Source organism: Balaenoptera musculus, chromosome 1 (genome assembly GCF_009873245.2).
Source record: "Balaenoptera musculus isolate JJ_BM4_2016_0621 chromosome 1, mBalMus1.pri.v3, whole genome shotgun sequence".
Lineage (NCBI taxonomy): Eukaryota > Metazoa > Chordata > Mammalia > Artiodactyla > Balaenopteridae > Balaenoptera > Balaenoptera musculus.
This window is the reverse complement of record NC_045785.1, coordinates 150,243,902-150,260,359: the sequence shown is the minus strand read 5'-3', so window position 1 is coordinate 150,260,359 and position 16,458 is coordinate 150,243,902. Positions and strand designations below refer to the sequence as shown.

The 16,458-nt window shown below is 39.3% G+C and overlaps 1 long non-coding RNA gene across 4 annotated transcripts; it reads right to left on the bottom strand.

The window, feature by feature from the left end:
• Positions 1-39: 39 nt before the first annotated feature.
• On the bottom strand, positions 40-16,420 carry LOC118879881. Of its 4 annotated transcripts, none has more exons than XR_005016181.1 (7): positions 15,922-16,420; positions 12,644-12,816; positions 11,316-11,419; positions 9,122-9,296; positions 1,968-2,081; positions 1,133-1,550; positions 40-206 (listed from the first exon to the last, which is right to left on the bottom strand). It is a non-coding gene; the product is annotated as an uncharacterized LOC118879881 (long non-coding RNA). The 4 variants fall into 4 exon arrangements; XR_005016178.1 differs by having other exon boundaries at positions 1,445-1,550; XR_005016176.1 differs by having other exon boundaries at positions 40-1,550.
• Positions 16,421-16,458: the final 38 nt, after the last annotated feature.

Below are 16,458 nucleotides of genomic sequence, written 5' to 3'. Positions count from 1 at the left end.
AAAAACAGAAAAGCCATTTGATTTGACTAAAAACTTAGTTTTAAGATGGCAGAAAGTACCTTGATAATTTTCTTTAAGAAAGAAAGAAAAACAAGCCATTGAAGAGAAATTCTTCTGAGAGAACAAAAACACGTTATATACCTCTGACTTGGCACTCCTTCCATTCTGGAGACCTTTTTTGATAACTGCTTTCATCACAGAATGATCTAAAGTAAAATAAATTGAAATTAGAGTAATTATTTCCCAATGAGTGGCTATTTCCATTTAAAACCAAAAGCCAACTAATTATTGCTTTTCCCATAAAATTAAACATGAAATCTTCATTATGTAATTATACACTTATTTCCCCCTTTGTGTATTCTAATTTCTTCCTCAGAAACCTATGATGCCATCTTGCAGACTGCCCCCAGTGGCTACTATTTTGGCAGCAGCAAAGGTCAACTTTAAACATTTTGCATCTAAAGTGGCTTTGGATACCTCTGGATAGAAAGTACAGTCTGAGCACTGTCCAGACACTTAGATACCTAAAGGGCATCTAAGATATCAAACCAAAGTCCTGATATTCCCTCAAAAGCTGCTCCTCCCATAAGCCCCCTTCTTCTAAGTGATACTACCCAGTTGCACACATAATCATCAACAACTTGTCTCCTTGTTACTATTTCCTTCATACCTCACATCTAATCTATCTACAATTCTTGTTAGCTACACCCTCAAAACACAACCTGAATTCAAATACTTTTCACTTGCTCCAAACTTCCAACCTAAGCTAAGCCATAAACATCTCTTATTTGGACCACTGTGACAGTCTCCTAACTGGTCTCCCTGTTTCTCTTCTTTATCCCCCCTCCACCCCGAGTCTATTCTCTATACCAGGTCATCTTATTCAGATACTATTTGGATCATGCCTTTTTCCAGTTCAAAACCCTCTACTCATTTAGAATAATCCACATCTTTACTCTGGCCTTCAAGACTTTAAAAGATCAGACCCCTGGCTAGCTCCTTGAACTCATGTCATACCACACTCTTCTTCACTCAGTACTCTGGCCACGTTGGCCTCCTTGCTTTTCCTTAAATACTCCACCCACCTACATGCCTGCATACGCATTGCCTCCTTGTCCTGGAATGTGCTTACTCCAGATCTTCCATGGCTTGCTCCTCTCTTCATTCAGGTCTCCGTTCAAATGCCACTTCTCCAGTGAAGCTGTCCGCTAACAAACCTATCCAATGGAGTCCTACCTGCTCCCCCACCACTCTCCTTACATTAAGATATCTTTGCACTTCCTACTATCTAAAATTATATTACTTATCTGTTTACTCATTTCTATCTGAACTCCTTCACTAGAATGTAAGCTCCATGAGGGCAAGACTTTTGCCTGTCTGGTTCACTGCTTTATCCCTACTGCCTGAGCGGTATCTGGCACACAGAAGGTATTAAAAAAATTACCTGTGAAACTGACAAATGAATAAAGTACTCCTTGCAAGAAGTCACAGGTTGAACGAGAAGGAAATAATGCTCTTGGTGGAAGCAGGTTTAGTATCTAGGTTCACCTCTATTCAGAGTAGAGATAAGAACAATTTAAAGGTATAACTCACTTTAATTAGTACATTATCTGCTAAAAACATAAGGGAAGTGCAACACTAGAAAAGTACAGTTGACGCTTGAACAACATGGGTGTGAACCTCACGGGTCCATTGACACACGGATATTTTTCAATAAGTATGTACTATCGTCCTACACGATCCAAGGTTGGTTGAATCCACAGATGCAGAACCACTGACTATAAACTTATACCCAGATTTTCAACTGCGTAGGGGTCGGCACCCCTGACCCCCACGTTGTTCAAGGGACAACTGTATATGATGAGGAAAGTTAGACACATTAAGTTTTAAAAACTGTCAATACGTGGACAAACTTTTTGTTTTGCTACGTGTTCATCAATTTAAAAAAAAAAAAAGTGAGCACATACCAACAAGTGGATTTTTTCTTATATCCAGAATGACCAGAGTTCTGTTGGTTTCAAGGGCCTTTAGTAAAGCCTTTGCTCCTTCACTGCTGAGGCCACACTGCTGCAGGTCAAGTGCTTTTGATGAAAGACAAAAGGTCACTTGTGAAGTCTATACAGATTTCACATATAGACAACACTCATTTTCTCACGTGTGGAAGAGTCCTGCACAAGACCAGCCATGGCAGATTTGTAATTTTGGGTATGGAAAAAAACAGAAACATATATGCACACACATAATGCATAATCCAATCTAAAACCTCTTTTTCGATGTGCAATGATAACCCTGCCTTTAGTACCAATAAATCATCCAACATACTTTACAATTATAGAACTGAAGAATAACTGTATATAACCTATGAGCAAAAAACATCACAAAATGAATCTCAGTTCATAATTAGGAAGGGCGGCAGTGGCATGTAAACCTCACAAGCAAAAACTGGTGGAGCTCAGAAATGCACTGCATTCTTTTGATCATGATCTTGACCTTCAAATCACACTTTAAACTAGTTAAAAGGGGAAAACGAAAGAGAAGAAATGTAATGACTGTTAGTTTTAGTATAGAAAAGACAAATCTAAGAGGATACAAATAATAACAAATTCAAACAAAGTGTGAATACACAATACATACTAAAAACCTATCATGAAAGTATGATGGTCAAGAACTCTGTCAGTAAAAGGTCAGACAAAAACTAGAACAAATGATCATGAATTCTAGTAGTTCTGGGGCTGAACAACCTACTCATTTAAACAAAAGGGATCATCACAAAAGCACAGGTATTAAAACATATTACATGAAAGGCAACTATCATGAATCATTTTTTAAGCATTGTGTGGAGCATCACATTAAAAAACTGGAGTCTTTCAAAACCCCATGACACACAGAAATTGAAAGTCAGACATATGGATCTGACAGGATAGGATACAACCGATACAAACTCTCACTACAGAAGAATGGACACAGGGTATAATTAACCAAGTAGCCAAATTAATACAAACAGCCAGTAAACCCACCAGTAAATCAAATGAATATAAAATAAAACAAAATGTGGTTATTCTCCTATCAGATTAAGATAAAGCCTTTAAAATGTGTATACCCTTTTGATCCAACAACTCTCTAAGTATTTAACCAAAAGAAATAGTCAGAGATATAGGCAAGGATACATATCAGAGTACTATTTGGAACTGAAAAACTGGACATAGCTTATATACAAGAATGGATAAGCTATGTGTACTGTGGCATATTCATATAATGGAACACTGAACAGTCACAAAAAATCATGCAGTAGATGCAAATTTACTGACTTGCTAAGATGCTCACACTAAATTAACTGAAAAAAGTTATGACATTTGGAGTAATCCCACTTGCATGAAAAAGGGAGAGGTACTCATTTCTGTAGTTTTACACTTTTTTAAAAGTGCTACAAGCCAGTGTTTGTGTGAGGCAGGCTTCACATCCACTGTTGGGGTGGACTACAAATTGGCATAGCATTTCTGGATGGTAATTTGACAATGTGTATCAAAAGTCTTAAAAAGGCAGAAACAAGAAGAACTACAATCCTGCAGCCTGTGGAACAAAAACCACATTCACAGAAAGATAGAAAAGATGAAAAGGCAGAGGGTTAGGTACCAGATGAATGAACAAGCTAAAACCCCAGAAAAACAACTCAGTGAAGTGGAGATAGGCAACCTTCCAGAAAAAGAATTCAGAATAATGATAGTGAAGATGATCCAGGACCTTGGAAAAAGAATGGAGGCAAAGATCAAGAAGATGCAAGAAATGTTTAACAAAGAACTAGAAGAATTAAAGAATAAACAAACAGAGATGAAAAATACAATAACTGAAATGAAAACAACACTAGAAGGAATCAATAGCAGAATAACTGAGGCAGAAGAACGGATAACTGACCTGGAAGACAGAATGGTGGAATTCACTGTTGCAGAACAGAATAAAGGAAAAAGAATGAAAAGAAATGAAGACAGCGTAACAGACCACTGGGACAACATTAAATGCAACAACATTCGCATTAGGGGTCCTAGAAGGAGAAGAGAGAGAGAAAGGACCTGAGAAAATATTTGAAGAGATTATAGTTGAAAACTTCCCTAACATGGGAAAGGAAATAGCCACCCATGTGCAGGAAGCACAGCGAGTCCCATTCAGGATAAACCCAAGGAGAAACACGCTGAGACACATAGTAATCAAATTGGCAAAAATTAAAGACAAAGAAAAATTACTGAAAGCAACAAGGGAAAAACGAGAAAAAACATACAATGGAACTCCCTTAAGGTTAACAGCTGATTTCTCAGCAGAAACTCTACAAGCCAGAAGGCAGTGGCATGATATACTTAAAGTGATGAAAGGGAGGAACCTACAACCAAGATTACTCTACCCGGCAAGGATCTCATTCAGATTCGATGCAGAAATCAAAAGCTTTACAGACAAGCAAAAGCTAAGAGAATTCAGCACCACCAAACCAGCTCTACAACAAATGCTAAAGGAACTTCCCTAAGTGGGAAACACAAGAGAAGAAAAGGATCTACAAAAACAAACCCAAAACAATTAAGAAAATGGTCATAGGAACATACATATCGATAATTACCTTAAATGTGAATGGATTAAATGCTCCAACCAAAAGACACAGGCTTGCTGAATGGATACAAAAACAAGACACACAAATATGCTGTCTAAAAGAGACCCACTTCAGACCCAGGGACACATACAGACTGAAAGTGAGGGGATGGAAAAAGATAGTCCATGCAAATGGAAATCAAAAGAAAGTGGGAGTACCTATACCCATATCACATAAAATAGACTTTAAAATAAAGAATGTTACAAGAGACAAGGAAGGACACTACATAATGATCAAGGGATCAATCCAAGAAGAAGATATAACAATTATAAATATATATGCACCCAACATAGGAGCATCTCAATACATAAGGCAACTGCTAACAGCTATAACAGAGGAAATCGACAGTAACACAATAATACTGGGGGACTTTAACACCTCACTTACACCAATGGACAGATCATCCAAAATGAAAATAAACAGGGAAACATAAGCTCTAAATGACACAATAGACCAGATAGATTTAACTGATATTTATAGGAGATTCTATCCAAAAACTGCAGATTACACTTTCTTCTCAAGTGCGCATGGAACACTCTCCAGGATAGATCACATCTTGGGTCACAAATCAAGCCTCAGTAAAGTTAAGAAAATTGAAATCATATCAAGCATCCTTTCTGACCACAACGCTATGAGATTAGAAATCAATTACAGGGAAAAAAACATAAAAAACACAAACACATGGAGGCTAAACAATACGCTACTAAATAACCAAGAGATCACTGAAGAAATCAAAGAGGAAATCAAAAAATACCTACAGACAAATGAAAATGAAAACACAATGATCCAAAACCTACGGGATGCAGCAAAAGCAGTTCTAAGATGGAAGTTTATAGCTATACAAGCCTACCTCAAGAAACAAGAAAAATCTCAAATAAACAATCTAACATTACACTTAAAGGAACTAGAGAAAGAAGAACAAAGAAAACACAAAGTTAGCAGGGGGAAAGAAATCATAAAGATCAGAGCAGAACTAAGTGAAATAGAAACAAAGAAGACAATAGCAAAGATCAATAAAACTAAAAGCTGGTTCTTTGAGAAGATAAACAAAATTGATAAACCATTAGCCAGACTCATCAAGAAAAAGAGGGAGAGGACTCAAATCAATAAAATCAGAAATGAAAAAGGACAGTTACAACAGACACCGCAGAAATACAACGCATCCTAAGAGACTACTACAAGCAACTCTATGCCAATAAAATGGACAACCTGGAAGAAATGGACTAATTCTTAGAAAGGTATAACCTTCCAAGACTGAACCAGGAAGAAACAGAAAATATGAACAGACAAATCACAAGTAATGGAATTGAAACTGTGATTAAAAATCTTCCAACAAACAAAAGTCCAGGACCAGATGGCTTCACAGGTGAAGTCTATCAAACATTTAGGGAAGAGCTGACACCCATCCTTCTCAAACTCTTCCAAAAAATTGCAGAGGAAGGAACACTCCCAAACTCATTCTATGAGGCCACCCTCACCCTGATACCAAAACCAGACAAAGATACTACAAAAAAAGAAAATTACAGACCAATATCACTGATGAATATAGATGCAAAAATCCTCAACAAAATACTAGCAAACAGAATCTAACAACACATTAAAAGGATCATACACCATGATCAAGTGGGATTTATGCCAGGGATGCAAGGATTCTTCAATATACGCAAATCAATCAATGGGATACACCATATTAACAAATTGAAGAATAAAAACCATATGATCATCTCAATAGATTCAGAAAAAGCTTTTGACAAAATTCAACACCCATTTATGATAAAAACTCTCTGGAAAGTGGGCATAGAGGGAACCTACCTCAACATAATAAAGGCCATATACGACAAACCCACAGCAAACATCATTCTCAATGGTGAAAAACTGAAAGCATTTCCTCTAAGATCAGGAACGAGACAAGGATGTCCATTCTCACCACTATTATTCAACATAGTTTTGGAAGTCCTAGCCACGGCAATCAGAGAAGAAAAAGAAATAAAAGGAATACAAATTGGAAAAGAAGAAGTAAAACTGTCACTGTTTGCAGATGACATGATACTATACATAGAGAATCCTAAAGATGCCACCAGAAAACTACTAGAGCTAATCAATGAATTTGGTAAAGTTGCAGGATACAAAATTAATGCACAGAAATCTCTTGCATTCCTATACACTAATGATGAAAAAACTGAAAGAGCAATTATGGAAACACTCCCATTTACCACTGCAACCAAAAGAATAAAATACGTAGGAATAAACCTACCTAAGGAGACAAAAGACCTGTATGCAGAAAACTATAAGACACTGATGAAAGAAATTAAAGATGATACCAACAGATGGAGAGATACACCATGTTCTTGGATTGGAAGAATCAATATCGTGAAAATGACTATACTATCCAAAGCAATCTACAGATTCAATGCAATCCCTATCAAATAACCAATGGCATTTTTTACAGAACTAAAACAAATAATCTTAAGATTTGTATGGAGACACAAAAGACCCCGAAGAGCCAAAGCAGTCTTGAGGGAAAAAAACAGAGCTGGAGGAATCAGACTCCCTGACTTCAGACTATACTACAAAGCTACAGTAATCAAGACAATATGGTACTGGCACAAAGACAGAAACATAGATCAATGAAACAAGATAGAAAGCCCAGAGATAAACCCACACACCTATGGTCAACTAATCTATGACAAAGGAGGCAAAGATAGACAATGGAGAAAAGACAGTCTCTTCAGTAAGTGGTGTTGGGAAAACTGGACAGCTACATGTAAAAGAATGAAATTAGAACACTCCCTAACACCATACAGAAAAATAAACTGAAAATGGATTAGAAACCTAAATGTAAGACCTGACACTATAAAACTCTTAGAGGAAAACATAGGAAGAACACTCTTTGACATAAATCACAGCAAGATCTTTTTTGATCCACCTCCTAGAGTAATGGAAATAAAAACAAAAATAAACAAATGGGACCTAATGAAACTTCAAAGCTTTTGCACAGCAAAGGAAACCATAAACAAGATGAAAAGACAATCCTCAGAATGGGAGAAAATATTTGCAAATGAATCAACGGACAAAGGATTAATCTCCAAAATAGATAAACAGCTCATGCAGCTCAATATTAAAGAAACAAACAACCCAATCCAAAAATGGGCAGAAGACCTAAATAGACATTTCTCCAAAGAAGACATACAGATGGCCAAGAAGCACCTGAAAAGAGGCTCAACATCACTAATTATTAGAGAAATGCAAATCAAAACTACAATGAGGTATCACCTCACACCAGTTAGAATGGGCATCATCAGAAAATCTACAAACAACAAATGCTGGAGAGGGTGTGGACGAAAGGGAACCCTCTTACACTGTTGGTGGGAATGTAAATTGATACAGCCACTATGGAGAACAGTATGGAGGTTCCTTAAAAAACTAAATATAGAATTACCATATGATCCAGCAATCCCACTACTGGGCATATATCCAGAGAAAACCATAATTCAAAGAGACACATGCACCCCAATGTTCACTGCAGCGCTATTTACAATAGCCAGGGCATGGAAGCAACCTAAATGCCCATCGAGAGACGAATGGATAAAGAAGTTGTGGTACATATATTCAATGGAATATTACTCAGCCATACAACGGAACGAAATTGAGTCACTTGTTGAGACGTGGATGGATCTACAGACTGTCATACAGAGTGAAGGAAGTCAGAAAGAGAAAAACAAATATCGTATATTAATGCATGTATGTGGAACCTAGAAAAATGGTACAGATGAACCGGTTTGCAGGATAGAAGTTGAGACACAGATGTAGAGAACAAACGTATGGACACCAAGGGGGGAAAACCATGGTGGGGTGGGGATGGTGGTGTGCTGAATTGGGCGATTGGGATTGACATGTATACACTGACGTGTATAAAACTGATGACTAATAAGAACCTGCAGTATTAAAAAAAAAGTCTTAAAAATATGTCACATTTAGTCATTCCACGTCTAGGACCTTATTCTACAGAAGTAATCCCAATGGACACAGAGATATATATACAACGTATTCACATTGTTTCTGACAGGGAAAAGCAAACTGTAAATCTAATGGCAAAGAATTGATTAAACTATGGGACATCAATACAATGGAATACTACATGATACATCGTTAAGAGAAAAAGCAGGAATATGAAATAGCAAGTATACTACAATTCTATTTTAGTAATCCCTAAGTGTACAAATATATTTATAGAAAAATAAAAGACTGAAAGTGTATGCACCAAAATGAACAGTGATTATGTCTGGGTATTAAGATTATAGGTAATTGCTCTCTTGTTACTCTGTATTTTCTGTAAAGAATATACGCAACTCTTAGAGAAAGTTTAAAAGCAAAATAAAAGCCAACAGTAAAATGAGGCTTTAAAAGAAATCCTATCACAATAGTATCATGCCAAAAGCTAAGCATATATCATATTAAAAATTCAATATTTTCAATTTTAGAATTTACCTGTAAGCCATAAATCTTCACTAAGAGATTCTGCCAAAGCACTTGCACCCAGGTCACCAATGAGCGTGCTGCAATTCAGAGTGATGCGCCTCAAACCAGCCATACAGTCAAGATCAGGTCTCCTGGAATGAAGACTCTCAGCCCAGGTTTCTTCATGCCTTCTGGTAGTCTGATACTTCAAAGATTTAATGGGATGAAATTACGATGCTTGAATAAGGAAACAGGGTGTGCCTACTGAGTATGGCTTATTATGTCAGAGATTTACACACACACATAACAAGCATATATGCCAGGAGAATCAACCTGAGAAATTAAACAGTCAGTTCTGGTTTATGAGTCCAGTGACCCAGATTCTAGTCGGTCAGTGATTAGATTCCAGCCACTGGATGACCTGCTTTTGAACAGTTATGTAAAGTTGGACAACTCAATTACAGTCTATGAATTATTTTCCTTATCTTCTAAGTCAGGGAACTGGTTCTAAATTCTATCATTGCTGAGGCTCTAAATTTCATCATTCTGTCCTCCAATGGTCTCCAAACACCTGACTGGGCAACCCCTAAGAAAACTTTTTAATATGCATCTTAGCTTTTAGCAAATTATATACATGAAGTTCTATACATATAATGTATGTACATTATAAACTACACAGATATTTTTTAAATGATACAAAGCTAAATAGGTTCTAATATTTTCTTTTCCTAACTCCTAAGGCATTATTTTATTTATTTTTAAAAAATATTTATTTATTTGTTTGTTTGTTTGGCTGTGCCGGGTCTTTAGTTGCAGCATATTTAGTTGCAGCCGGATCTTTTAGTTGTGGCATGTGGGCTCTTAGTTACGGCAGGCACGTGGGATCTAGTTTCTTGAGCAGGGATCGAACCCAGGCCCCCTTCATTGGGAGCGCAGAGTCTTAACTGCTGGACAGCCAGGGAAGTCCCAGGCATTATTTTAAAAACTATATTTACAAAATGGATCTCACATGCTACCTAGGGTATGCACACAAACTTTAGAGGCCTGGACTATGCAGAGCCAGTTTGATGTGCCTTGGGAAAATAATGGTTTGACATTTAACCACAAGTCTTGTCTTAAAGACATTCAATTCTTTATATTCATAAAATAAATTTGGGTAACAGGGAACACTGACTTTAAATGGAAAAAGTCTTATTACATTCTTGAAAAAATAGAAGACTCAAAGTGCCTTTGATACTCTAAAAGGAAAATCATTAGTGTCATTTTTCTATTAACAATAACTTATAAAAGCTCCAAGCAGAAATAACACCAATCACTTACACAGTGCTTAGTATGTGCCAGGCACTATTTATACAAATGAGTTCATTTAAACCTCATAATGAGGCATAGACCATAAGTGATTTGCCCATGGTCAAATGCTATGAAAAGGGAGAAAGGGAATTTGAACCTAGGCCATTTGGCTTTGGCACCCAAGTTCTTGACTGTTTTCTACCCCAGGGGTTAATGGACTTGCCTGTATAGGCTCAAAGAATTTTTCAATTTTTCAAATCTAAATCTAAACATTTCCAGCTTTCTGGGCTTTACAGTTTCTGGTGTAACTACTCTGCCCCACTGGTGTAGGGTGGAAGTACCCACAACTACCATGTAAACAATGGGTGCGACTATGTTCCAAAAACACTTTCTTTACAAAACCAGGCGACGGGCTGGATCTGGCCCACCAGCCATAGTTTACCTATCCCTGATCTGCACCATCAAACTATTAAAAAGGCTTCATGTCAAATTATTAAATAACTTTAGGCCTAAATACAGTCATTATAACCACTGTAAAGTTGTTAAGGCATTATTTTAAAAACTGTATTTACAAATTGCTGATGTAGTGATTTTTATGACTTTATAAATTACAGCAGCTAATAAACACTTGATTCATTTAAGTCTTGAAGACTATAATGGCATACTTTCTTCACAGTATCACAATCAAAGTTTTCAGTAACTAAAAATACATAAAAGTATTATTATGTATTATATATTAAATTTCTTATTTCTAAAATTAAGTGGACTATCTTTACTAAATGGTAGAATCTCAAACTGAAAACTGGTCATATTCTTTCAACAAAACGAAAGCCACACTCACATGTATTAAAAGACAAAAATTAACTGCCATATGTATCAATATGTTAATGTGCTTCAATCACATGTTTTCATGGAAGTTTAAACATAAAATCACCTTTAAGATCTTGAACATGTGATCTGCTCCCTGCCATTTCAAATTACAGCCCATGAAGTCTACTGTCTTAAGATTGATAGAGTTCCTTATACCTTGACAAATAACTGAAAGGAAAAAAAAAAAAACCACACACAGAATAAGATGAAGAGCCTATACATTTGTCAGTCTTAACTTATTTGCTTTTCTTGAGTCAATTGGAGGTTTATAGCCACATTCTTAAAATCATTAACTACAATCTTCCCAAACAGGTAATTGATGAACAGATGCATTCTAAAACTTGTCAGTAACAAAGCGTTATTCCACTTTACATCAACAGTTTAATTCTTTTTAGATACTAAAACTGAATACACTGAATACTGGAAACTTTATTTCCAACTGCTCAGTAAAGTACTACGTACCTTTTGAGACATAGGAAAAAAAAGAAAAACCTAAAAAGCATAAGACTCTTCCTATTTTCATTTCCAATGATACATCCCAACCTTGATGATCAATCAGCGATTTAAATGTCAACTATAAACCCAGTATGTTATGAGGTGCTATGCAGTATACTAGAGCAATATGAGAGAGAGTACCTCAAACTTTCTGTTCCCTCAAATTGAAAGGCAGGCTTCCTGACCCCTGCAGACCACTACTGGACACAGGGAACGCACACTAATGTTTCAGGACCCTAATCAACAGTCACCTGCTTTGTGATTACTTCCATGACACACCCTCACCACCACCACTGACTTTGCTGCTCCTACGGGACGTTACATATATTTCCTTTTTTAACACATACCACAATGCATTATAATTATGACTACAGATAGATGTTCTAACAATTTAAAGAGAATGATGACTTTTTTGCTCTTTACATCTTGCTATTTCCCTTCCCATAATATTTCTTGAAGAGAAACCATAAAAATATAAACAAACACAAAACCAAGAAAATAGGCAAAATGTGTGGTTTGTGGCTTAACACAAACTTAAGTAAAATTAGTTCTGACACTATCCAGCATGACAAACTTCCATGGTACAAATGAGAATGGACCAAGGTTTGAGCAGGTACAGGAGACAATCCAGGCATGAACAACACCAAGAAAAGGTAGACAGGATGCAACGTAGGGTGAAGGAAATCACGAGACCAGTCTGATGGGAAGAGACTTAAACAAGACTGAAACTCACTTTCTAAACCTCCATCTCCAGTTGGACAATTCGCAAGACACAGGTGCACAAAAGTGGCCAATTTATTCAATCCCTTTAATGGGGAGAACAAGTTTAAAATTCCATTGCTTTAGTTTGCCCCAAAAGCAACTATCAAATGTTGGCAGGACACGATGAGGGCTTACCTTTGTTAACATAGTTAAGCCTCTCTCTCTCAGAACTAGCCCATTTAGCTCCAGGTTCCTTAGCGCACCCGACGCACTTACACAGCAATTAAGAGCTTTACACAAGTGGAAGGTCACATCTTTATTTCTTATCTCAGGAACACGACTTCTGAAAACTTTATTTCTGTCAGAACCTAAAGCAAAATTATTGTAAAATGAGTGATTTAAACCATACATTTTACCATCATTACAAAGCACCTTAAAAAAAAAAAAAAGTATCTGCTCTGTGCTAAGGATTAGAAACGACTCCTGCCCTTAAAGCCTTCTTTAAGGAGGGACATGTGTAAACTCAAAATTTCAATCACATGAGATAAAGAAACATAACCTTTATGCCCAGAGGTTCATTTGGAGACAAAATGTTATATCGAAGTGATGGCTCCATGATAACCCTGAAGTTGAATTTAGAAAGATGAGGGTATGCAGAGTTGGAGTAGGAGGTGCCTTAACTGCAGAGTAGCACCTGTGCAAAGAAACTCAAGGCTGACACCTGCTGGGCACAGTAAATACTGCAGGTGGCAATGACTAAAGGCCAGGGGTCCAAGTGTGAGAAGAGGTAGAAATGAAAATAGAGATGTTGGCTGAAGCAAGCCTGGGAGAGAGCATGGCTTGTATCCCACAGGTGATGAGCCCTGGGGCTACCACTGGCTGAGTAAGGGTGCCTCCGCTGATTAGAAAAAGGTGCCCCACTGCTGAAGGACCGATTACATAAAGGAAGTGATCACAAAAAGCTCCCCTTCCTCAGGGTCAAAGAGCCCCATGAGGCTTGGCCAAGCACAGTCCAGGCTACACGCCTCTGTGCAGAGTACACGCTGGGTGGCTAGTATGCACTAACTCTGTGTGGGCAAGCCATTAGCAGCATTATTTTAGGCGTATCCTTTATGTTAGAAGATTAATCGATCCGAGCAGGCAGAGGAAGTTAGAGGAACTGAGCCCAGGGGCCACGAAATCACCCAGGAGCTTCTGCCATAGTCCAGGCAAAATGTAATATGGATGAAGAAGCAAATTTAGGAGGAGGCCAAAATCTACAAGCTGGACCCACTGGATGCAAGACATAAAGAAAGTTCAGTGAAGGAACTCTGAAGAGAATGGGCTCTGCAATAAATTTTTCTTAAATTCAATGTAAAATATTAGGCAAAATTAAGTACAGTGGCCTTTAAGGTCCCTTCCAGCTATAATTTCTTTTGATTTCTACGTTATTACTCTGTTTAAGTAAAGTCCCTTCAGAGATATAGAACAGTTTCTACACCTGAATGGTATGCAAAGAATAATCTGACTTCTCTTCACCAGGGGATGAGTTGAACTGCCCTTGCAGAAGAGATAACAGATGGTGTGAACCCCAGATCCTAGAAGAGGGGCCAGGCACACGATAAGTATTCAGCTTTTTGAAAACAAATGAACAATCATTTCCTCTCCTAGATCTTCACACCATTCCTCTGCTGGCTACTTTCTCTCAGCTTATAAACATCCTCAAATATACCCATTAAAAAAACTCTCAGACCTATGATTCTTTGTATCGTCTTGTGGATAACCTAAGTCTCTACCATGCCTTCAAACACCTGTCCTCCCAAAAAGCCCAGATCTGTACCTTGGGCCCAGACCCATCTACCAGGCCCCTCTAAAGCACTGAAGATGAAGTAAGATCCTCTCCCCACCCCCAATCCCTTCCTACTGTGCTCTGTATCTCACAAAAAGATGCAGCTGTAAATTGTCACCCACGCTTGCTGCCCTCCCTTTTCTAACTGGTCACCAGGCCACACCCATTCTGTCTCTGATCTCCAAAATCCAGTCCAACCTTTTATAACTTAAGTGGGACCCTTAGATTACAATTCACCCTGCACCCAATCAACTGCCTTCCACATGGAGGTCTGAGTGAGCCTCTAAACCAGAAGTCCATCTCATTGTTCTTCAGGGTTTCCCACAGCCTTCAGGATAAACATCCAAACTTCTGACAGGACAAACAAGGCCCCTTTCTGTTGGGCCCCACTAGGTTTCCAGTATCAACTCTCATTTCTTTCCCAAACCCTGAGTTCCAGTCCTGTACCTTAGTTTTGCCATATTTTCTTATATTTCTCAAACTCTGACACACACTTCTCCCTTCTGCTACCCCAGGAGCTTCTACACATCCTTAGAAAGGATGGCACCTCCTCCAAGAAGCCTACCCTGAACTTTCCCTTCTAAGATTCTGTACTCTGCAAATGGGAAAGGTGGGGGGGAGGGATAAATTAGGAGTTTGGGATTAACATATACACACGACTATATATAAAATAGGTAATCAACAAGGACCTACTGCATAGCACAAGGAACTCTACTCCATATCCTATAACAACCTGTATGGGAAAAGAATCTGAAAAAGAATGGATATATGTATCACTGAATCACTTAACTAACACAATACTGTAAATCAACTATCCTCCAATATAAAATAAAAATTAAATTAAAAAAAAAAGATTCTGTGCTCTGTAGCACCAGAACTCACTTCTTCCAGAGCGCTGACTACTGTGCTTGTGTTTACCTGCCGCCCAGTAGAAGGGAAGATTACCTAGGGCAGAAGCATCGTCTCCAGCAGCCCTTGGTTCTGACAACTCATTCAAGTGCCAGGATACTTTACACACATAACCTGCTTAATTAATTCTAAGAACCCACAGAAAGAGTGGTTTTTCATGTCATTTTGCAAGTGTGGGGATTGCAGTTCAAATGTAACCTGCCCAGGCCACAGAGAGCATAAGCCCTGGAATTCAAACCCTAAGCTGCCTTTACACCGGTGCTCTTCCCACTACGTGATACGACTATTGAAAAAATACTTTTTTCTCCTGAGCCCTGTTTTAATGGAAAGGAAATGAAGCGGGGATATATCCATTTCCTAATCGCTTTGGTGTGTACCAGGCAAAGTCATTCAACAGACCAGGTAACAGCTGTGCAAAAATTAATGATGCTCCAAAGTGCGCTAAGTGTTCTACATTGTAGAGCCTACAAGCATTAACAGAGTGAGTCCTTGTAACCGCCACAAAGAGTGGTTCCTGTTAAGCCCATGCTACAGATGAGAACACTGAGACCTAGAAGCCTTAAGGCATTTGTCCGGGGTCACCGAGCTGGCAGGAGTCCTAGGCCGCACGCCCCATCTAGTGCACGCACACCCGGGCACTGGGCACTGGTTCTAGTGCCCACCCTCCACCTTGCACCATCCAAAACCCCGCTTCGCAGCGCCCACACGAGAGCCCCTGGAAGCGGGAACTACAAACCTGTCTTGCCAAGCTGCGGCTGGAAGAAGCTCTGGATACAGATCAGGGGTAGAGGGTGCTCAGGAGCGGCGCCCAGTCCACCCGGCAGAGGCGGTTGGCGTTAAGTCCAGCAGGCCCTCCCACAGGAAAGCGCGCACAGCGGGCAGAGGCACCAAGTCCTGCAGCGCAAACACGTCCTCACAGTGCGAGAAGTCGGCCGCGCTGTCCCGGCGCAGCTTCACCGAGTGATCATGGCCCGAGCGCGGCCTCGGGGACGCTGGCTGCGGACACGATGCTGACACTCGCCTGGGGGCCCCAGCTCGCCTCCCGGCCCCTCGGGCACCCACCGCCCAGCAACTGCGGCCCCGCTGCGTGCGCAGGACCGGCGTCGCAGCCAGAAGACATACGGCCACGGACCCCAGCTAGGCCGGCCCCTCCAGGCCGCTCTCCCGCGCCGCCCCCATCGCCGGCTGCTGGCACCATCATCAAAGCCCTCTGCGCTGCAGGGCTGCGGTTTAAGCCTTCGGGCGGGTCCATGGGGGCGGGGCTAGAGGACGT